A 23,572-nucleotide genomic window follows, 5' to 3' on the forward strand; every position below is an offset into this window, starting at 1 on the left:
CTGTAAGAAAAAAACCAAAGCAAGAACAAGCAATGCCAGGTCTTTATGCCAGAACCTCCTCTCCCCTGAAGAAAAAGAAGCAAAGAAAATGAGGGAAAGCATCCTTCAGAGTAGAACTGAACAAGCAACCTAAGGAATTCTACTTGGGAAAAGTGCACCAATTAACAGCAACAAGAAAAAAAACACATGTCCTTCAAACCGGAAATGAACCAGCAACCTAAGGATTGCTATCGTATACCAACTACAGTACTCCGCTCTACAAGAAAAAAAAGCACATGTCCTTCGAGCCGCAATTGAACCAGCGACCTAAGGATTGCTACCGTATCCCAACTACAGTCCTCCGCTCTACCAGCTGAGCTATCGAAGGTAATTTGTGAATTTACTCAATGTCAAAGTAGGAAATTTTTGAAGAATCAGGTAAGCAGTTAAACAGTTTGCAACATGCTGCTGTGGCAATGACATCCAGGTCAACAAAAAGTTCAAACTAAGCACCCTTCCTTTAAAAGAAGAATCAGCCACTGGAGAATGCGGGCATCGATCCCGCTACCTCTCACATGCAAAGCGAGCGCTCTACCATTTGAGTTAATTCCCCACTTTTCCGCTTTTATCCCGTATAACTTGTGACCCCAGAGGCAGAACCAGAGACAAAAAAAGGAAATGCCTTGAAAAGTCAAAGCGCTAGAATGCAGATTTTAAGCCTGCCAAGCTCTTAAACTTTGCGTACCGATAGAATATAGAGCATGATACTGAGTGGATGAAGACCAAAAAAACAAAAGGCAATTGAAAGAAAAATTTAACAGCAGGAACAAGCAATGCCAGATCTCTACGCAAGGACCTCCTCTCCCCTTAAGAAAAATAAACAATGAAAATGAGGCAAAGAATCCTTCAGGGCAGAACTGAAGCAGCAATCCGAGAAACGCAATTTGAGGGAAATGGGAGAAGAAGTAGTGGGATGAGTGAAATATGGGAATTTACCAAGCCACCAGAACAAAAAAAAACAACATGTCCTTTGAGTTGGAATTGAACCAGCGACCAAAGGGGAAAGAAAGAAAATACCATGAAAAGGCAAAGTGCTAGAATGCAGTTTTTGTGGTTGCCAAGGTAAGGCAAGCAAAGGCCAATACAATTTCTCATTGAGTTCAACTTTTTTACATTTCTAGTTGTGTCTAAGAATTCCTCTTGAATCGTGCATGTTATTTTTGTCAAATGTGGAAATATGCAAATAACGAGATGGAGATGGACAATCGATGTAAGCTTGTTGTTCATGTTAGATTTTTTTCAAGCATTGCTATAGCAACTAGTTCAAGCAAACGCTTTGAAAAAAAGACTAATTGGAGGATGCGGGCATCGATCCCGCTACCTCTCACATGCTAAGCGAGCGCTCTACCATTTGAGCTAATCCCCCACATGTGTGCCACATCAGCTCTGTGTACCAGTAGAATATAGAACATAATACAAGACGGATGAAGGCAAAAACCAAAAAGGCAACTGTAAGAAAAAAACCAAAGCAAGAACAAGCAATGCCAGGTCTTTATGCCAGAACCTCCTCTCCCCTGAAGAAAAAGAAGCAAAGAAAATTAGGGAAAGCATCCTTCAGAGTAGAACTGAACAAGCAACCTAAGGAATTCTACTTGGGGAAAAGTGCACCAATTAACAGCAACAAGAAAAAAAACACATGTCCTTCGAGCCGGAAATGAACCAGCAACCTAAGGATTTCTATCGTATACCAACTACAGTACTCCGCTCTACAAGAAAAAAAAACACATGTCCTTCGAGCCGGAATTGAACCAGCGACCTAAGGATTGCTATCGTATACCAACTACAGTACTCCGCTCTACAAGAAAAAAAAGCACATGTCCTTCGAGCCGGAATTGAACCAGCGACCTAAGGATTGCTACTGTATCCCAACTACAGTCCTCCGCTCTACCAGCTGAGCTATCGAAGGTAATTTGTGAATTCACTCAATGTCAAAGTAGGAAATTTTTGAAGAATCAGGTAAGCAGTTAAACCGTTTGCAACATGCTGCTGTGGCAATGACATCCAGGTCAACAAAAAGTTCAAACTAAGCACCCTTCCTTTAAAAGAAGAATCAGCCACTGGAGAATGCGGGCATCGATCTCGCTATCTCTCACATGCAAAGCGAGCGCTCTACCATTTGAGCTAATCCCCCACTTTTCCGCTCTCATGCCGTATAGCTTGTGACCCCAGAGGCAGAACCAGAGACAAAAAAAGGAAATGCCTTGAAAAGTCAAAACGCTAGAATGCAGATTTTAAGCCTGCCAAGCTCTTAAACTTTGCGTACCGATAGAATATAGAGCATGATACTGAGTGGATGAAGATCAAAAAAACAAAAGGCAATTGAAAGAAAAATGTAACAGCAGGAACAAGCAATGCCAGATCTCTACGCAAGGACCTCCTCTCCCCTTAAGAAAAATAAACAATGAAAATGAGGCAAAGAATCCTTCAGGGCAGAACTGAAGCAGCAATCCAAGAAACGCTATTTGAGGGAAATGGGAGAAGAAGTAGTGGGATGAGTGAAATATGGGAATTTACCAAGCCACCAGAACAAAAAAAAACAACATGTCCTTTGAGTTGGAATTGAACCAGCGACCAAAGGGGAAAGAAAGAAAATGCCATGAAAAGGCAAAGTGCTAGAATGCAGTTTTTGTGGTTGCCAAGGTAAGGCAAGCAAAGGCCAATAACATTTCTCATTGAGTTCAACTTTTTACATTTCTAGTTGTGTCTAAGAATTGTAGATTATGCTAGCTTTAGTGTACCTATAATCTTAATTTTATTAAGGACAGGAGGCGAGTATTTGCTTAAGTCTCTCTTTACTAGAACTCCACAGCAGCACAGAAAAACAACCAATCAGAAAAAAGTTAGGTACTATAAAACTCCCCTCCCCATGCATCATTTCCTCTTTCAAGCTGCGACAAAAACAGAATAAAAGGCAGAGAACATCATGGGGAAGAAACGAAGTCCTAGATACGATGAATACAACAATGTCCACCACCCGAGAAGAACTGCCAAACCAGATAGTGATGGACTGTAAACTGAAACGAGAGAAAAAACAGAATCGACAGGTTGATTATCCAATGAAAGGCACTCTGAATAAACATGTGTGCACCCAATGTAGCAACCAAAATAACCTTAAAATGTAGATATCCCAACCCTACTTATGAAAGAAAAGATATAAGAGCATGCAACAGGTAGCAGAGACAACAAGCAGAGTTGCATACGTACCTGATTAAACCAAACTATAAACATAGAACAAGGGAGGGATAAGAATGGGTGGGAAATACTCGCCTCCTGTCCTTAATAAAATTAAGATTATAGGTACACTAAAGCTAGCATAATCTACAATTTTATAACATGACAGGAGGCTTCGTATTTGCTGTTTCAACGCTCAGATCACCAATCCAACGCTGGTTGTGTCGCTGGTACCTATTCCAGGAGATAGCAGAGTAATCCTAATTGTACTTACCAACTGCGAAAAACGACGGTAGATGGATCAATGAAGATGTCAGCCGATGAAGCACCTCAATGCACAGAAAAAACAACATCTGCTGATAGATCCAACAAACTTGGTGTTGTCACCCGCTTCCTAGCGGTTGGGACCTGAGCTTGCAAGCTGACCTATCAGCTATTCTCCTGTAGTTGTAAAATAACGAAGGCCTTTTGCGGACGCAAGGCCGCGAGAAGAAACTGCCACCATGTCTCAACCCTTGATCTGTAGGGTGGTTCCTCCGATCGTGTCAGGGTCATCCGGCGACGCGGTCTTGCAGGTAGATCCCCAATCACAAGGAATGCGTCTAAGTCCACCCCAAGACGCAATATAACCGAGTATGATCCTTCGTTCTCTCCTGGCCTACCTGGTGAGATGTCTCATCCGTGAATAAATCTGTAGTGCCTGCGAGAGTGTTGTCAACTAGCCGTATCCTAAGAGATTCCGACATTCCAAATGGACTGCGTAATCCTCGGACTCTGTAGAGAAAAGATTCCAAAAGGACGTCCAGTCATGGTTCCGAACTGAACTCGTGTGGAGGAACAGTGGTCGACTATTTTCTGGAATAGTGAATCCCAGAAATATTCAAAGGGATGGAGAGTGCAAACCGGAGTGCAGATTTCCATCCAGGTATGTCCTCGCCTAAGAGTGAAAGGTGTCTGTGTAGGAGTCGGGGTACCCCAGGTACTCTCGCAAAGTCTCGTAGGTCTCCTTGACGGTAGTTGAAGAGTAGGTTAGCGTGAATCAAAAAACAGAATGCTCCCGCGAGGGGTAAATGGCTAATAGACGGGGAACCCACCAACTCCGAATCCTGTTCACCAGTGTCAGGGTACCTGTAGTCTCCACCTCAGAAGAGGTGAGAGACTTAGACGTTCATCCTCCCAGACGGACTGGTTCTTCCGTTCCTCGCGGACTTTCCGGGCACTTACACGCCAGCCGCGAGGGATCTACTTCCTTTTATAACACGACGCTCAGTAATCGATGTCATGACGCCAACCCGGACCGACCTGTCAATCAAAAGGCTAAACACTAATCAGGACTCGTCGGAGGCGTGATTACACTCTTGAGCCAGGGTATTTAATAGAGCTTCCCTCATTTGCTCATTGCCCTGTCGGGGTTCTAGCCTGTCTAGTCACTCAGTGCTCTTGTATTCTAGTTATCCCTTTGGTTCCAACCCGGCTTTTTTGTACTACTCTGCTTATCTCTGTTACCCTTTGACTCGGCTTGTTCCTCGCTTACCTGTCTTCTCGTTCCCTCGACCTCGGCTTGTCTCTGACCATTCTCTACTATCTCCGTACGTTAGTCCGGCCATTCTAAGGTCCGGTATACGTACCTGTCTACTGTTTGTACTCTGCGTGTTGGATCCCTGTCCCGATCCTGACAACCAGATATGCGTTCCGAGGAGATGGGGCAGTCCTGCCCCCTTATCCCAAGATCGTAATGACCAGGGAACTCAAGACAACCAGGATGTCCGGTCTTACCATGTGAACCATGTGTACGGTTACCTTCAGACCGGATAACAGGCCTTCCTTAATCTAGGTACCCGAGCAAGGCAGTGTCCTTTCGCTCCATGACGGTTTCCGTAGCTCCTGTCATCTTGATATGGGAGAAACGGTCTGTGCGGTTGGTCCGCAATAGTCTGGATATCCAAAACAGAAAGCAGATTTCCGATTTATAAGGTGCAGAAAATACCAAAAACCTGCACTCTCGTAATACCTGAGGCCATCCGTTAGCCGTACTATCTCCAGGAGAGTGTGTACCTAAGTGATCCGGACCCAGTAGAGCCCTTACAGGAGATAGAATAGAGGGATCCAGACTAAAATGTATATCTTGTATGACTAGGCAGTCCTCTATAACGAAATCAGTAGTACGGGCGTCATATCCAATTGAATGCAGGAGGGACGCCCCTCTATGTAGTCATCGATGTCTTGCACAGGTACAAGCCTGTGTGATGAGCGAATGGCCGGCCCTGTAGAGTGTCGAGTGTATGAGAGAGCCGCGCTCTCTTCTAATGTGATCGACTAGCGTGATAGCGTCCGGCTGATAGCCTGAGCGGGCCGCGCCCGTTAATAACCAAAACAGTAGGGTTTACATCCGTGACCGGATCCTTCTATGAGAACGTGTCCTCCAAACATGTACTCTGTATCCAGCTCAGTATTCGGCCGAGGTTGAGGGAGGGCTGTGTCCTCTAATAACAAATCAGTGTCCGTCCTGTATCTGAGAGGGGATCGCTCTCTGTTCCTGAAAATAAAGTATTCTTGAATCGGCATGATGGAGGGGCGCACTCTCCTGTGGTCCAAACTAGAGTCCCTAGAGACTCAGGGTGACCAATTGCAGGGTACACCCAATACCAAAATCAGTATCAGGCTGATGGCAATCTACGGAAGAAAACAACAATGAAAAGAAAAAGAAAAACTACCAACTGTCCGCCCGGATCCCGTGCGCGTGCGCGGGGTCCAGGACAACCGTTGGTAGCCGGAGGAAAGCTGGAGACGTTCTCCGCAATCCACAAGCGCCCGGGAGGTCGGGGGAGGTCAAGTCAGGCCTCTCGACGACCCGAGCGAAAGGAAAAGGAAGTTACGAAAACGAAAAAATTAACGTAGATAAGAGAAAAATACATAAATTCTAGATCAGATAGAAGGCAAATAGCAGGCCGGAAGGTAAGCCCCACTGAACCGAGCCAGGAGCTAACCTAACGTGGGAAGTAACTACCGATACCTCTAAGGATACCGGGAAGCAGATACGGAGGTAGATGTAAAAGACAAGGAAAAAACACCGCGTTCTCCTTAGGTGTCTGAGCACCGATCCTTGCCTGTGCGAAGTCTTCCTTGGAGATGTATGACCGGGTTCCTTATAAAAAACCCTGTCCTTCAGGCATGAGGTTTAGGGCCTTCACCCTACCCACCATATCCAGATGGCCGTATACTGGTTTCCTCTTGGATAGATTGGCAATGGTGCCTGTCCGGACACCTGCCTATTTCCATGTCACTGGTGGGCACTGGCATTTCCTCAGTGATATTCCCCCAGGCCTGTGGCCTAGAAGGGGTTCGGCACCCAGACATAACAGGCCGTCTTAATAGGTACAGACATTCTTAACAGGCACAGACACAGCAGGCCGTACTTATGGGCACCGACATAGCAGGCCGATCTTATGGGCACAGACATAGCAGGCCGATCTTATGGGCACAGACATAGCAGGCCGTTCTTATGGGCACAGACATAGCAGGCCGTTCTTATGGGCACAGACATAGCAGGCCGATCTTATGGGCACAGACATAGCAGGCCGATCTTATGGGCACAGACATAGCAGGCCGATCTTATGGGCACAGACATAGCAGGCCGTTCTCATGGGCACAGACATAGCAGGCCATTCTTATGGGCACAGACATAGCAGGCCGTTCTTATGGGCACAGACATAGCAGGCCATTCTTATGGGCACAGACATAGCAGGCCAATCAATGGGGCACAGACATAGCAGGTGTCAGGGTACCTGAGGTCTCTACCTCCGAAAGAGGTAGAGACTTAGTAGTTTATCCTTCCGGCAGGGCTGCTTCCTCCATCCCTCGCGGCTCTCCTAGTCACTCACACGCCGGCCGCGAGGGATCCGTCCCCTTTTATAACGTCACGCACAGTGCTCGACGTCATGACGTCAGTCCGGACCGACCTGTCACTCAATTGACTGGAAGCCAGTCAGGACTCGTCGGAGGCGGGTCTAATCACTGATCCAGGGTATTTAACTCTGTTTCTCCCATTCACTCATTGCCCTGTCGTGGTTCTAGTCAGCCTAGTCACACAGTGCTCTTGTATTCTCTTGTCTTTTGGTTCTGACCCGGCTTTGTTATTACTTACCTGTCTTTCTGTTATCCCTGACCCGGCTTGTCTCTCGCTTACCTGTCTTCTCGTTCCCTCGACCTCGGCTTGTCCCTGACCATTCTATACGTAGTATTACGTTAAGTCCGTCCATTCTAAGGTCCGGTATACGTATCTGCTACTCTTTGTACCCTGCGTGTTGGATCCCTGACCCGATCCTGACATTACGACAGGGCCATGGATCCTGCAGGTACAAATTGTCAGCTTGGTTCTCCTGATCCTAGGTTTGACGCCATGGAGCATAGGATGGATCAGATGGCACTAGCACTACAGGCGTTACTATCACGTCCTATTAATCCACCTGAGGAGATGCGTAATACTTCTGTTCCTCCTGTGGGTTCAGGGCTAGAGGTAGCTACTGTAGGTGCTTCTTCCCGAGTTACCTCACCTGTACGTTATGCTGGTTCTCCTGAGAGGTGTCGTGGCTTTTTGAACCAGATCAGTATTCATTTCGAGCTACAGCCCCGTTCCTACCCTACTGATAGGGCAAAAGTGTTATTTATTATCACCTTACTCATTGAGAAGGCTCTGAGATGGGCTAATCCATTGTGGGAGAATGATAATCCATTAGTCTATAACTATAATGCCTTTGTAGCTGCTTTTAAAAGAACTTTTGACCCCCCTGGCAGGAAGGTCAATGCAGCTAGATTACTGTTGCGCCTTAGACAAGACAACCGAACACTTGTGGATTACGCACTAGAGTTCAGGTCTTTGGCGGCAGAGGTGAAGTGGAATGAACAGGCCTATATAGACGTATTTTTAAATGGATTATCCGATGTAATACTTGACGAGGTAGCGACAAGAGAGCTTCCCGAGAACTTGGAGGACTTAATTTCCTTTATCTCTCGCATTGACGAACGTCTAAGGGAGAGGCAGAACACTCGAGATAGAACCGGTAGATCTTCCTTTAGACTAGCTCCATCATTTCAAAGTCCTGAAACCAAAACTCCACAGTTTCCAGAACCTATGCAGTTAGGCCTTACTCGCCTGTCAGAGGAGGAGAGACAGTACAGGAGAAGGGAGGGATTGTGTATGTATTGTGGAGTCAGAGGTCACTTACGTTTGAACTGTCCCAGTCGTCCGGGAAACGCTCGCACCTAAGTTTCTCTAGAGGACAGACCTTGGGTGTTTCGATTTTGTCCTCTACTCATAACTACAAAGAACATAGACTCCTATTACCCGTCTCTTTAACTTGGGAGAGGGGAACCTTAGAGACTATGGCATTGATAGACTCCGGAGCTGCTGAGAGCTTTATCGATCAAGTTTTTCTCACCAAGCACGCTATCCCATCCCAGTTAAGGAAGACACCCTTGGCTGTTGAAGCCATTGATGATAGACCTTTAGTTGAGCCTGTGATTTTCCGGGAGACCACACCTCTTAACTTAACTACTGGTATTCTACACAAGGAGGAGATATCTCTACTACTCATTTCATCTCCTTCTGTTCCCATAGTCCTGGGATACTCCTGGCTTAAGAGACATAACCCCGTTATAGATTGGAGATCAGGGGAAATAGTTTCGTGGGGTCAGGGTTGTCAAGAGAGTTGTTTAAAGAAAGTGTCACCTCTCTGTAGTGTTAACACACTTAATAACTCTACCGACTCTACTAAATTACAGATACCGTCCTTGTATCTAGATTTAAAGGCGGTATTTGACAAAGGAAAGGCTGATACCTTACCACCACATAGGCCTTTTGATTGCAAAATTAATTTACTTCCTGGTACTATGCCTCCCAGGGGTCATGTATACCCTTTGTCTACGAATGAGAACTTAGTCTTAGAGGAGTATATTCGTGAAAACCTAGACAAAGGGTTCATTAGGAGATCCTCCTCTCCTGCTGGGGCTGGATTTTTTTTTGTTAAAAAGAAGGATGGTTCTTTAAGACCCTGCATTGACTACCGAGGCCTGAACAAGATAACCATTAGAAATGCCTATCCGATTCCCTTGATCACCGAGCTTTTTGATTGATTAAAGGGTTCTAAGATTTTCACTAAGTTAGACCTTAGAGGTGCTTATAACTTGGTGAGAATTCAGCAGGGACACGAGTGGATGACTGCGTTCAATACTCGATATGGGCACTATGAGTATACTGTAATGCCTTTTGGTCTCTGTAATGCCCCGGCGGTATTTCAGGATCTAATTAATGAAGTTCTTAGGGAGTTTCAACATGACTGTGTTATTGTATACCTCGATGATATACTTATACATTCCAGGGATATTGAGACTCACCACGGACAGGTCAGAAGGGTTTTACACAAACTTCTTCAGCATGGCTTGTACTGCAAATTAGAGAAATGCAGCTTTGACCAATCCCAAACTACCTTTCTTGGTTACGTGATTTCTGGAGAGGGGTTTGAAATGGATCCGGAGAAGCTCCAATCCATTTTAGATTGGCCTTTACCTAAGGGTCTCAAGGCTATTCAGAGATTTATTGGTTTCTCTAATTACTACAGACGTTTCATTAAGGGATACTCCTCTATCATTGCTCCCATCACCAATATGACCAGACAAGGGACTGATACTAAGAATTGGTCTACTGAAGCACTTCTGGCTTTTAAGACTCTCAAGGAGCTGTTTGCTTCAGCACCAATTTTAGTTCACCCTTATACTACTCTGCCTTTCCTGCTCGAAGTTGACGCTTCTGAGACAGGTATAGGTGCCATTCTGTCCCAAAGGTTGGGTGTGGATAAACCATTACATCCATGTGGGTACTTTTACAAAAAATTATCAGGTACTGAGAGCAGATATGACATTGGTGACAGGGAACTCCTAGCGGTTATCATGGCCTTAAAGGAGTGGAGAAATTTATTGGAGGGGACTTTGCATCCTGTCACTATTTTGACAGATCATAAGAACTTATCCTATATTGGGGAGGCTAAACGATTATCATCGAGACAGGCTCGTTGGTCTATATTACTCACTCACTTCAACTACATACTCACATATAGGCCTGGTTCTAAGAATTCTAAAGCTGATGCCTTGTCTCGACAATATGAACCTTCTGCCATATCTGAGCCGGTTTTGTCCTCTATAGTACCCAAGTGTAACATTATCGCTAACACAACTCTCAAAATCCATTCCCCGCTTCTTGATCAGATCAGGAGCTTGCAGCATCTGGCACCTAGACTGACTCCTGCGTCTAGACACTTCGTTCCTCCTGAACTCCAACTGGAGCTCTTACAGTGTCTTCACGAGAGTAAGGTGGCTGGCCATTTGGGCGTCCGCAAAACATATTCCTTGATCTCTAAGGATTTCTGGTGGCTTTCGTTACGGAGGGATATTAAGGATTTTATCGGAGCCTGTGAGGTCTGTACTAAGACTAAACTACCACATTCGCTTCCTTGTGGCCTTCTACATCCTCTGGAAGTTCCAGAGAAACCTTGGTCCTGTGTGGCGATGGACTTTATTGTGGATTTGCCTGTTTCGAAAAGGCACACTGTTATCCTCACGGTGGTTGATAGGTTTACCAAGATGGCACATTTCGTACCTTTACCTAAACTTCCGACTTCTCCTGAATTGGCGGAGATATTTGCTAAAGAAATTTTTCGCCTGCATGGGATACCTTCTGAAATTACTTCTGATAGAGGCTCCCAATTTGTCTCACGTTTCTGGAGATCATTCTGTTCTCAATTAGGCATCAAATTGAATTTTTCTTCCGCCTATCATCCTCAGTCTAACGGAGCTGCCGAACGTACCAACCAAAAAATTGAGCAATATTTACGTTGTTTTGTTTCCGAACACCAGGACGATTGGGTCGGTTTGATTCCTTGGGCGGAGTTTGCGCACAACAATCTCGTTTGTGACTCTACTCATTCAAGCCCCTTCTTCATGAACTATGGCTTTCATCCATCTATTCCTCCCTCGGTTTCTCCTTCCCAAGGAGTACCGTCGGTTGATGTCCATGTTGCCAATTTGAGGAAGTTGTGGGATCAGAAGACAAATTCTTCTACACAATTCTATGCTGGTTAAGAGACACGCTGATAAACGTAGAAGGGCGGCTCCGAATTTTGTTCCAGGCGATAGAGTTTGGTTAAGTACTAGGAATATTCGGCTTAAAGTTCCTTCCATGAAATTCGCTCCTCGATATATTGGTCCCTACAGGATCTTGACTCGAATTAACCCAGTGGCGTATCGTCTAGCTCTCCCAGCTGCCTTACGCATCCCGAACTCCTTTCACGTTTCATTGTTGAAACCTCTAGTCTGTAACAGATTCTCCTCCACGATCGCCCCTCCTCGCTCTGTTCAGGTGGAGGGTCAGGAGGAGTATGAGGTTAACTCCATCATTGATTCTCGTATCTCCCGGGGGAGAGTACAATATTTGGTTGACTGGAAGGGTTATGGTCCTGAGGAGAGGAGTTGGGTACCACAAGAGGATGTTCATGCTCCTCGCCTTCGCAGGGCGTTTCACTCCCGCTTTCCATCTCGCCCTGGTTCCTTCCGCCCGGTGGGCGTATCTGAGAGGGGGGGTACTGTCAGGGTACCTGAGGTCTCTACCTCCGAAAGAGGTAGAGACTTAGTAGTTTATCCTTCCGGCAGGGCTGCTTCCTCCATCCCTCGCGGCTCTCCTAGTCACTCACACGCCGGCCGCGAGGGATCCGTCCCCTTTTATAACGTCACGCACAGTGCTCGACGTCATGACGTCAGTCCGGACCGACCTGTCACTCAATTGACTGGAAGCCAGTCAGGACTCGTCGGAGGCGGGTCTAATCACTGATCCAGGGTATTTAACTCTGTTTCTCCCATTCACTCATTGCCCTGTCGTGGTTCTAGTCAGCCTAGTCACACAGTGCTCTTGTATTCTCTTGTCTTTTGGTTCTGACCTGGCTTTGTTATTACTTACCTGTCTTTCTGTTATCCCTGACCCGGCTTGTCTCTCGCTTACCTGTCTTCTCATTCCCTCGACCTCGGCTTGTCCCTGACCATTCTATACGTAGTATTACGTTAAGTCCGGCCATTCTAAGGTCCGGTATACGTATCTGCTACTCTTTGTACCCTGCGTGTTGGATCCCTGACCCGATCCTGACAGCAGGCCAATCAATGGGGCACAGACATAGCAGGCCAATCAATGGGGCACAGACATAGCAGGCCAATCAATGGGGCACGGACATAGCAGGCCAATCCTGGGTCGTGTATTATTGTTATATTATTATAACACGTTATTTATATAGCGCCATCCAATTCCGTAGCGCTTACGAGGGGTACTGAGTGAGAGTGGGGACCTCTGAGTTTGGATAGAGGCCCCTGAAAATTAGTAGATCCTCAGAGCATCCTGTGACGTAGGACCCCTAGACACCAACCCTTTTAGACAGCGTAACGCCGTGTGAATAACCTGAACCGGGACTGACGGTCCCCCAAGTGCCCAGCAGGGAAATAGTGGCATACCGGCTGTATTGGGTATAAGCGGAAGTATTCCAGTGACCATCATGCCCATGAATGTAAGATGCACTGAGCAAAACTGTCCTTGAACTGTGAATAGGTAAGCATATGCTCTCACCGATCTGGTAGGAATTCTAGCATATTATAGATTACCATCATCATACCACCTGCAGGGGTTGTGAAATCACGGACACTGCGAGGAGAAGGGCTAAACCATAGCCAGATTAATGAATTCCCCCGAGAACCTGATAAAATTGAATCACATCAGCGTAGACTGGTCTCCCATACCCGTATGAGACAGAGCCAGGTCTGATAGCCATATACATGCCATGGACAGATAATTCATACCAGAGCAGTCCCATCTGAGACCTCATAGCTGGACCAGAAAAACATATTATTATCATTATTGCCATTTATATAGCGCCAACAGATTCCTACTGAGAAGCATATGAACCTGATAGCTAACTGGCACTGTCTACCTTTGTACAGAGCCTGTACAACTGGGTACATATACACCTGTAACTCACAGAAATCTGTGATACGCGCAGAAATTAGCAATATGTACTGACTGCAAACTCGCAGCTATCTGAGAAATACACTGCCATCAAAACACGCAGCGATCTGTGATTCGCATTGACAGCAAACACACAGCAACTGTGACATACATGGTCAGGAAAACGAAATCTAGAAATACACTGTGAAATGCACTGTCAGCAAAGCTCAAAACATCTGTCATACACACTGTCAGTAAAACGTAAAGCCTCCGGTCGGCGGTATCATAATACCGCGACCGGAGGAGAAGAAACCACAGGGGGGGCAGCGTAATGCTCCCTCCTCCCCCGGCGGGAATGCCGGCCAAGGTAGGCAGCCACGTGCCGAGACTCCGGTCGGCGGTATCCTAATACCGCGACCGGAGGAGAAGCAAACCACAGGAGGGGCAGCGTAATGCTCCCTCCTCCCCCGGCGGGCACGCGGTCCGTGGGTAAAGCCTCCGGTCGGCGGTATCATAATACCGCGACCGGAGGAGAAGAAACCACAGGAGGGGCAGCGTAATGCTCCCTCCTCCCCCGGCGGGCATGCGGTCCGCGGGTAAAGCCTCCAATCGGCGGTATCAGAACACCGCGATCGGAGGAGAAGAAAACACAGGAGGGGCAGCATAATGCCCCCTCTTCCCCCTGCGGACATGCAGTCCGCGGATAAGGCCGGCGGCAGGCGGCCACGTGTAAGGCCTCCGGCCGGCGGGTGTGAGCCAAAACAGAGCACCCCGCGACTGGAGGAACGAGGTCCAGGGGAACAGAGAAGGGAAAATTAAAGGGGACAGAGAGGGAAAAAACATCCCAGGAAGATGAGGAGATAACAAACTAAAGACAAACTCCCCACAAACCCCAGAGCAATAGGCAGAGGTGGATAAAGTGAAACACGCAAACAAGTCCCCAAATAAAAATAAGTGAAACACTGAAAATATAATTAAGATCCCAAAGCCACCCACTAATGTTAGCAGGAGGCAGTGGTACTCTGACCTGTACTGATGCGGAGCAGCAAAGAAAGAGGAAATGATGCATGGGGAGGGGAGTTTTATAATACCTAACTTTTTTCTGATTGGTTGTTTTTCTGTGCTGCTGTGGAGTTCTAGTAAAGAGAGACTTAAGCAAATACGAAGCCTCCTGTCATGTTATAAAATTCCTCTTGAATCGTGCATGTTGTTTTTGTCAAATGTGGAAGTATGCAAATAACGAGATGGAGATGGACAATCGATGTAAACTTGTTGTTCATGTTAGATTTTTTTTCCAGCATTGCTATAGCAACTAGTTCAAGCAAACGCTTTGAAGAAAAAAAGACTAATTGGAGAATGCGGGCATCGATTCCGCTACCTCTCACATGCTAAGCGAGCGCTCTACCAGTTGAGCTAATCCCCAACGTGTGTGTCACATCAGCTCTGTGTACCAGTAGAATATAGAACATAATACAAGACGGATGAAGGCAAAAAACAAAAAGGCAACTGTAATAAAAAAACCAAAGCAAGAACAAGCAATGCCAGGTCTTCATGCCAGAACCTCCTCTCCCCTGAAGAAAAAGAAGCAAAGAAAATAAGGGAAAGCATCCTTCAGAGTAGAACTGAACAAACAACCTAAGGAATTCTACTTGGGAAAAGTGCACCAATTAACAGCAACAAGAAAAAAAACACATGTCCTTCGAGCCGGAAATGAACCAGCAACCTAAGGATTGCTATTGTATACCAACTACAGTCTACCGCTCTACCAGCTGAGCTATCAAAGGTAATTTGTGAATTTACTCAATGTCAAAGTAGGAAATTTTTGAAGAATCAGGTAAGCAGTTAAACCGTTTGCAACATGCTGCTGTGGCAATGACATCCAGGTCAACAAAAAGTTCAAACTAAGCACCCTTCCTTTAAAAGAAGTATCAGCCAATGGAGAATGCGGGCATCGATCCCGCTACCTCTCACATGCTAAGCAAGCGCTCTACCATTTGAGCTAATCCCCCACATGTGTGTCACATCAGCTCTGTGTACCGGTAGAATATAGAACATAATACAAGACGGATGAAGGCAAAAACCAAAAAGGCAACTGTAAGAAAAAAACCAAAGCAAGAACAAGCAATGCCAGATCTTTAGGCCAGAACCTCCTCTCCCCTGAAGAAAAAGAAGCAAAGAAAATGAGGGAAAGCATCCTTCAGAGTAGAACTGAACAAGCAACCTAAGGAATTCTACTTGGGAAAAGTGCACCAATTAACAGCAACAAGAAAAAAAACACATGTCCTTCGAGCCGGAAATGAACCAGCAACCTAAGGATTGCTATCGTATACCAACTACAGTACTCCGCTCTACAAGAAAAAAAAAGCACATGTCCTTCGAGCCGGAATAGAACCAGCGACCTAAGGATTGCTACCGTATACCAACTACAGTCCTCCGCACTTCCAGCTGAGCTATCGAAGGTAATTTGTAAATTTACTCAATGTCAAAGTAGGAAATTTTTGAAGAATCAGGTAAGCAGTTAAACAGTTTGCAATATGCTGCTGTGGCAATGACATCCAGTTCAACAAAAAGTTCAAACTAAGCACCCTTCCTTTAAAAGAAGTATCAGCCAATGGAGAATGCGGGCATCGATCCCGCTACCTCTCACAAGCTAAGCGAGCGCTCTACCATTTGAGCTAATCCCCCACTTTTCCGCACTTATGCCGTATAACTTGTGACGCCAGAGGCAGAACCAGAGACAAAAAAAGGAAATGCCTTGAAAAGTCAAAGCGCTAGAATGCAGATTTTAAGCCTGCCAAGCTCTTAAACTTTGCGTACCGATAGAATATAGAGCATGATACTGAGTGGATGAAGATCAAAAAAACAAAAGGCAATTGAAAGAAAAATGTAACAGCAGGAACAAGCAATGCCAGATCTCTACGCAAGGACCTCCTCTCCCCTTAAGAAAAATAAACAATGAAAATGAGGCAAAGAATCCTTCAGGGCAGAACTGAAGCAGCAATCCAAGAAACGCTATTTGAGGGAAATGGGAGAAGAAGTAGTGGGATGAGTGAAATATGGGAATTTACCAAGCCACCAGAACAAAAAAAAAAAAACATGTCCTTTGAGTTGGAATTGAACCAGCGACCAAAGGGGAAAGAAAGAAAATGCCATGAAAAGGCAAAGTGCTAGAATACAGTTTTTGTGGTTGCCAAGGTAAGGCAAGCAAAGGCCAGCAAAGGCCAATAAAATTTCTCATTGAGTTCAACTTTTTACATTTCTAGTTGTGTCTAAGAATTCTTCTTGAATCGTGCATGTTGTTTTTGTCAAATGTGGAAGTATGCAAATAACGAGATGGAGATGGACAATCAATGTAAGCTTGTTGTTCATGTTAGATTTTTTTTCCAGCATTGCTATAGCAACTAGTTCAAGCAAACGCTTGTCCCCCACTTTTCCGCACTTATGCCGTATAACTTGTGACCTCAGAGGCAGAACCAGAGACAAAAAAAGGAAATGCCTTGAAAATTCAAAGCGCTAGAATGCAGATTTTAAGCCTGCCAAGCTCTTAAACTTTGCGTACCGATAGAATAGAGAGCATGATACTGAGTGGATGAAGACCAAAAAAACAAAAGGCAATTGAAAGAAAAATGTAACAGCAGGAACAAGCAATGCCAGATCTCTACGCAAGGACCTCCTCTCCCCTTAAGAAAAATAAACAATGAAAATGAGGCAAAGAATCCTTCAGGGCAGAACTGAAGCAGCAATCCAAGAAACGCTATTTGAGGGAAATGGGAGAAGAAGTAGTGGGATGAGTGAAATATGGGAATTTACCAAGCCACCAGAACAAAAAAAAAAAAACATGTCCTTTGAGTTGGAACTGAACCAGCGACCAAAGGGGAAAGAAAGAAAATGCCATGAAAAGGCAAAGTGCTAGAATGCAGTTTTTGTGGTTGCCAAGGTAAGGCAAGCAAAGGCCAATAAAATTTCTCATTGAGTTCAACTTTTTTACATTTCTAGTTGTGTCTAAGAATTCCTCTTGAATCGTGCATGTTGTTTTTGTCAAATGTGGAAGTATGCAAATAACGAGATGGAGATGGACAATGGATGTAAGCTTGTTGTTCATGTTAGATTTTTTCCAGGATTGCTATAGCAACTAGTTCAAGCAAACGCTTTGAAAAAAAGACTAATTGGAGGATGCGGGCATCGATCCCGCTACCTCTCACATGCTAAGCGAGCGCTCTACCATTTGAGCTAATCCCCAACGTGTGTTTCACATCAGCTCTGTGTACCGGTAGAATATAGAACATAATACAAGACGGATGAAGGCAAAAACCAAAAAGGCAACTGTAAGAAAAAAACCAAAGCAAGAACAAGCAATGCCAGGTCTTCATGCCAGAACCTCCTCTCCCCTGAAGAAAAAGAAGCAAAGAAAATAAGGGAAAGCATCCTTCAGAGTAGAACTGAAAAAACAACCTAAGGAATTCTACTTGGGAAAAGTGCACCAATTAACAGCAACAAGAAAAAAAACACATGTCCTTCGAGCCGGATAGCAACCTAAGGATTGCTATCGTATACCAACTACAGTCCTCCGCTCTACCAGCTGAGCTATCGAAGGTGATTTGTGAATTTACTCAATGTCAAAGTAGGAAATTTTTGAAGAATCAGGTAAGCAGTAAAACAGTTTGCAACATGCTGCTGTGGCAATGACATCCAGGTCAACAAAAAGTTCAAACTAAGCACCCTTCCTTTAAAAGAAGAATCAGCCACTGGAGAATGCGGGCATCGATCCCGCTACCTCTCACATGCTAAGAATATAGAACATAATACAAGACGGATGAAGGCAAAAACCAAAAAGGCAACTGTAAGAAAAAAACCAAAGCAAGAACAAGCAATGCCAGGTCTTTATGCCAGAACCTCCTCTCCCCTGAAGAAAAAGAAGCAAAGAAAATGAGGGAAAGCATCCTTCCGAGTAGAACTGAACAAACAACCTAAGGAATTCTACTTGGGAAAAGTGCACCAATTAACAGCAACAAGAAAAAAAACACATGTCCTTCGAGCCGGAAATGAACCAGCAACCTAAGGATTGCTATCGTATACCAACTACAGTCTACCGCTCTACCAGCTGAGCTATCGAAGGTAATTTGTGAATTTACTCAATGTCAAAGTAGGAAATTTTTGAAGAATCAGGTAAGCAGTTAAACCGTTTGCAACATGCTGCTGTGGCAATGACATCCAGGTCAACAAAAAGTTCAAACTAAGCACCCTTCCTTTAAAAGAAGACTCAGCCACTGGAGAATGCGGGCATCGATCCCGCTACCTCTCACATGCTAAGCGAGCGCTCTACCATTTGAGCTAATCCCCCACATGTGTGTCACATCAGCTCTGTGTACCGGTAGAATATAGAACATAATACAAGACGGATGAAGGCAAAAACCAAAAAGGCAACTGTAAGAAAAAAACCAAAGCAAGAACAAGCAATGCCAGATCTTTAGGCCAGAACCTCCTCTCCCCTGAAGAAAAAGAAGCAAAGAAAATGAGGGAAAGCATCCTTCAGAGTAGAACTGAACAAGCAACCTAAGGAATTCTACTTGGGAAAAGTGCACCAATTAACAGCAACAAGAAAAAAAACACATGTCCTTCGAGCCGGAAATGAACCAGCAACCTAAGGATTGCTATCGTATACCAACTACAGTACTCCGCTCTACCAGCTGAGCTATCGAAGGTAATTTGTGAATTTACTCAATGTCAAAGTAGGAAATTTTTGAAGAATCAGGTAAGCAGTTAAACGGTTTGCAACATGCTGCTGTGGCAATGACATCCAGGTCAACAAAAAGTTCAAACTAAGCACCCTTCCTTTAAAAGAAGAATCAGCCACTGGAGAATGCGGGCATCGATCCCGCTACCTCTCACATGCAAAGCGAGCGCTCTACCATTTGAGCTAATCCCCCACATGTGTGTCACACCAGCTCTGTGTACCGGTAGAATATAGAACATAATACAAGACGGATGAAGGCAAAAACCAAAAAGGCAACTGTAAGAAAAAAACCAAAGCAAGAACAAGCAATGCCAGATCTTTAGGCCAGAACCTCCTCTCCCCTGAAGAAAAAGAAGCAAAGAAAATGAGGGAAATCATCCTTCAGAGTAGAACTGGACAAGCAACCTAAGGAATTCTACTTGGGAAAAGTGCACCAATTAACAGCAACAAGAAAAAAAACACATGTCCTTCGAGCCGGAAATGAACCAGCAACCTAAGGATTGCTATCGTATACCAACTACAGTACTCCGCTCTACAAGAAAAAAAAGCACATGTCCTTCGAGCCGGAATAGAACCAGCGACCTAAGGATTGCTACCGTATACCAACTACAGTCCTCCGCACTTCCAGCTGAGCTATCGAAGGTAATTTGTGAATTTACTCAATGTCAAAGTAGGAAATTTTTGAAGAATCAGGTAAGCAGTTAAACAGTTTGCAATATGCTGCTGTGGCAATGACATCCAGTTCAACAAAAAGTTCAAACTAAGCACCCTTCCTTTAAAAGAAGTATCAGCCAATGGAGAATGCGGGCATCGATCCCGCTACCTCTCACAAGCTAAGCGAGCGCTCTACCATTTGAGCTAATCCCCCACTTTTCCGCACTTATGCCGTATAACTTGTGACCCCAGAGGCAGAACCAGAGACAAAAAAAGGAAATGCCTTGAAAAGTCAAAGCGCTAGAATGCAGATTTTAAGCCTGCCAAGCTCTTAAACTTTGCGTACCGATAGAATATAGAGCATGATACTGAGTGGATGAAGATCAAAAAAACAAAAGGCAATTGAAAGAAAAATGTAACAGCAGGAACAAGCAATGCCAGATCTCTACGCAAGGACCTCCTCTCCCCTTAAGAAAAATAAACAATGAAAATGAGGCAAAGAATCCTTCAGGGCAGAACTGAAGCAGCAATCCAAGAAACGCTATTTGAGGGAAATGGGAGAAGAAGTAGTGGGATGAGTGAAATATGGGAATTTACCAAGCCACCAGAACAAAAAAAAAAAAACATGTCCTTTGAGTTGGAATTGAACCAGCGACCAAAGGGGAAAGAAAGAAAATGCCATGAAAAGGCAAAGTGCTAGAATACAGTTTTTGTGGTTGCCAAGGTAAGGCAAGCAAAGGCCAGCAAAGGCCAATAAAATTTCTCATTGAGTTCAACTTTTTAAATTTCTAGTTGTGTCTAAGAATTCTTCTTGAATCGTGCATGTTGTTTTTGTCAAATGTGGAAGTATGCAAATAACGAGATGGAGATGGACAATCAATGTAAGCTTGTTGTTCATGTTAGATTTTTTTTCCAGCATTGCTATAGCAACTAGTTCAAGCAAACGCTTGTCCCCCACTTTTCCGCACTTATGCCGTATAACTTGTGACCTCAGAGGCAGAACCAGAGACAAAAAAAGGAAATGCCTTGAAAATTCAAAGCGCTAGAATGCAGATTTTAAGCCTGCCAAGCTCTTAAACTTTGCGTACCGATAGAATATAGAGCATGATACTGAGTGGATGAAGACCAAAAAAACAAAAGGCAATTGAAAGAAAAATGTAACAGCAGGAACAAGCAATGCCAGATCTCTACGCAAGGACCTCCTCTCCCCTTAAGAAAAATAAACAATGAAAATGAGGCAAAGAATCCTTCAGGGCAGAACTGAAGCAGCAATCCAAGAAACGCTATTTGAGGGAAATGGGAGAAGAAGTAGTGGGATGAGTGAAATATGGGAATTTACCAAGCCACCAGAACAAAAAAAAACAACATGTCCTTTGAGTTGGAACTGAACCAGCGACCAAAGGGGAAAGAAAGAAAATGCCATGAAAAGGCAAAGTGCTAGAATGCAGTTTTTGTGGTTGCCAAGGTAAGGCAAGCAAAGGCCAATAAAATTTCTCATTGAGTTCAACTTTTTTACATTTCTAGTTGTGTCTAAGAATTCCTCTTGAATCGTGCATGTTGTTTTTGTCAAATGTGGAAGTATGCAAATAACGAGATGGAGATGGACAATCGATGTAAGCTTGTTGTTCATGTTAGATTTTTTCCAGGATTGCTATAGCAACTAGTTCAAGCGAACGCTTTGAAAAAAAGACTAATTGGAGGATGCGGGCATCGATCCCGCTACCTCTCACATGCTAAGCGAGCGCTCTACCATTTGAGCTAATCCCCAACGTGTGTGTCACATCAGCTCTGTGTACCGGTAGAATATAGAACATAATACAAGACGGATGAAGGCAAAAACCAAAAAGGCAACTGTAAGAAAAAAACCAAAGCAAGAACAAGCAATGCCAGGTCTTCATGCCAGAACCTCCTCTCCCCTGAAGAAAAAGAAGCAAAGAAAATAAGGGAAAGCATCCTTCAGAGTAGAACTGAAAAAACAACCTAAGGAATTCTACTTGGGAAAAGTGCACCAATTAACAGCAACAAGAAAAAAAACACATGTCCTTCGAGCCGGATAGCAACCTAAGGATTGCTATCGTATACCAACTACAGTCCTCCGCTCTACCAGCTGAGCTATCGAAGGTGATTTGTGAATTTACTCAATGTCAAAGTAGGAAATTTTTGAAGAATCAGGTAAGCAGTAAAACAGTTTGCAACATGCTGCTGTGGCAATGACATCCAGGTCAACAAAAAGTTCAAACTAAGCACCCTTCCTTTAAAAGAAGAATCAGCCACTGGAGAATGCGGGCATCGATCCCGCTACCTCTCACATGCTAAGAATATAGAACATAATACAAGACGGATGAAGGCAAAAACCAAAAAGGCAACTGTAAGAAAAAAACCAAAGCAAGAACAAGCAATGCCAGGTCTTTATGCCAGAACCTCCTCTCCCCTGAAGAAAAAGAAGCAAAGAAAATGAGGGAAAGCATCCTTCCGAGTAGAACTGAACAAGCAACCTAAGGAATTCTACTTGGGAAAAGTGCACCAATTAACAGCAACAAGAAAAAAACCACATGTCCTTCGAGCCGGAAATGAACCAGCAACCTAAGGATTGCTATCGTATACCAACTACAGTACTCCGCTCTACAAGAATAAAAAGCATATGTCCTTCGAGCCGGAATTGAACCAGCGACCTAAGGATTGCTAACGTATACCAACTACAGTCCTCCGCTCTACCAGCTGAGCTATCGAAGGTAATTTGTGAATTCAATCAATGTCAAAGTAGGAAATTTTTGAAGAATCAGGTAAGCAGTTAAACAGTTTGCAACATGCTGCTGTGGCAATGACATCCAGTTCCACAAAAAGTTCAAACTAAGCACCCTTCCTTTAAAAGAAGTATCTGCCACTGGAGAATGCGGGCATCAATCCCGCTACCTCTCACATGCTAAGCGAGCGCTCTAACATTTGAGCTAATCCCCCACATGTGTGTCACATCAGCTCTGTGTACCAGTAGAATATAGAACATAATACAAGACGGATGAAGGCAAAAACCAAAAAGGCAACTGTAAGAAAAAAACCAAAGCAAGAACAAGCAATGCCAGGTCTTTCTGCCAGAACCTCCTCTCCCCTGAAGAAAAAGAAGCAAAGAAAATGAGGGAAAGCATCCTTCAGAGTAGAACTGAACAAACAACCTAAGGAATTCTACTTGGGAAAAGTGCACCAATTAACAGCAACAAGAAAAAAAACACATGTCCTTCGAGCCGGAAATGAACCAGCAACCTAAGGATTGCTATCGTATACCAACTACAGTCCTCCGCTCTACCAGCTGAGCTATCGAAGGTAATTTGTGAATTTACTCAATGTCAAAGTAGGAAATTTTTGAAGAATCAGGTAAGCAGTTAAACAGTTTGCAATATGCTGCTGTGGCAATGACATCCAGTTCAACAAAAAGTTCAAACTAAGCACCCTTCCTTTAAAAGAAGTATCAGCCAATGGAGAATGCGGGCATCGATCCCGCTACCTCTCACAAGCTAAGCGAGCGCTCTACCATTTGAGCTAATCCCCCACTTTTCCGCACTTATGCCGTATAACTTGTGACCCCAGAGGCAGAACCAGAGACAAAAAAAGGAAATGCCTTGAAAAGTCAAAGCGCTAGAATGCAGATTTTAAGCCTGCCAAGCTCTTAAACTTTGCGTACCGATAGAATATAGAGCATGATACTGAGTGGATGAAGATCAAAAAAACAAAAGGCAATTGAAAGAAAAATGTAACAGCAGGAACAAGCAATGCCAGATCTCTACGCAAGGACCTCCTCTCCCCTTAAGAAAAATAAACAATGAAAATGAGGCAAAGAATCCTTCAGGGCAGAACTGAAGCAGCAATCCAAGAAACGCTATTTGAGGGAAATGGGAGAAGAAGTAGTGGGATGAGTGAAATATGGGAATTTACCAAGCCACCAGAAC

General features: G+C 44.5%; 3 non-coding genes across 3 annotated transcripts; all 3 read right to left on the reverse strand.

Moving 5' to 3' along the window:
• Nucleotides 1-1,332: 1,332 nt before the first annotated feature.
• Nucleotides 1,333-1,405, reverse strand: TRNAA-AGC (transfer RNA alanine (anticodon AGC)). The gene has a single exon. It is a non-coding gene; the product is annotated as a tRNA-Ala (tRNA).
• Nucleotides 1,406-1,856: 451 nt separating this feature from the next.
• Nucleotides 1,857-1,945, reverse strand: TRNAY-GUA (transfer RNA tyrosine (anticodon GUA)). The gene is given in 2 exon segments: nucleotides 1,857-1,892; nucleotides 1,909-1,945. It is a non-coding gene; the product is annotated as a tRNA-Tyr (tRNA).
• A 20,330-nt stretch (nucleotides 1,946-22,275) lies between these two features.
• TRNAY-GUA (transfer RNA tyrosine (anticodon GUA)) lies at nucleotides 22,276-22,364 on the reverse strand. The gene is given in 2 exon segments: nucleotides 22,276-22,311; nucleotides 22,328-22,364. It is a non-coding gene; the product is annotated as a tRNA-Tyr (tRNA).
• Nucleotides 22,365-23,572: the final 1,208 nt, after the last annotated feature.

Source organism: Pelobates fuscus, chromosome 4 (genome assembly GCF_036172605.1).
Source record: "Pelobates fuscus isolate aPelFus1 chromosome 4, aPelFus1.pri, whole genome shotgun sequence".
In the NCBI taxonomy this organism is placed as follows: Eukaryota; Metazoa; Chordata; class Amphibia; order Anura; family Pelobatidae; genus Pelobates; species Pelobates fuscus.